General features: G+C 35.1%; 1 protein-coding gene across 1 annotated transcript in view; it reads right to left on the bottom strand.

Annotated features, from left to right (window-relative positions):
• LOC119592142 (ITG-like peptide) overlaps nt 1-683 on the bottom strand; it is a gene marked incomplete in the record, with an annotated part of 137,509 nt that overhangs the window by 3,892 nt on the left and 132,934 nt on the right.

Below are 683 nucleotides of genomic sequence, written 5' to 3'. Positions count from 1 at the left end.
ACGAGTGTATGCATTTTTTTTATTAGGTCACAAAAACCTATATACTGCGGCATACAATCAATTGACTGGGAAACAAAATGTATATACCACAAACTCAAATCACCAATAAAGACACAGAATTATTAATATGGGTAAAAAATCTATTTGACAGAGTATGAAATCCATTTGCTTAGGTAGATAACCGGTTAACTGAACACAAATTATCTCTGTTAGGGCATAAAACCTATTCTTATAACAGGACTATATAATCTAGCTTCCCATGGCATATATTAATTCACCGGTGCATGCAAATGTCTTACCTGCTTTCTGTACTAATCATTGACCTTCTTAACGGGCGCTGTGATAATTGGTTGCATGCATAAAGGCGACAAAGAACCCATTAATATGTAACTACTGTCTTTCTGGTATTGCCTCCTCTTTCATACGTATAGGGTGCTAGGGGACTATCTGTTAACTCTTTTGGTACTAATGACAGGAACTTGATGTAGTTTTTTTTAGAATACTAGGCTATAGAGATGTCTAATGTCCAATTGGAAGACGGAAAAGTTAGATTTGTATATGTGCAAATGTGTTTGTAAAAAAAAAAAAAAATCCGGGATTCACAATACGAGCACACACAACACAGAGACAAAGCAGATCGAAGCACGATAAAAAAAACATGAAAATACCACCAAGAAAACCGT

Source organism: Penaeus monodon, chromosome 29 (assembly GCF_015228065.2).
Source record: "Penaeus monodon isolate SGIC_2016 chromosome 29, NSTDA_Pmon_1, whole genome shotgun sequence".
NCBI classification, from domain to species: domain Eukaryota; kingdom Metazoa; phylum Arthropoda; class Malacostraca; order Decapoda; family Penaeidae; genus Penaeus; species Penaeus monodon.
Note: the sequence above shows the minus strand (reverse complement) of the source record. Positions and strands in the feature narration are given on the sequence as shown.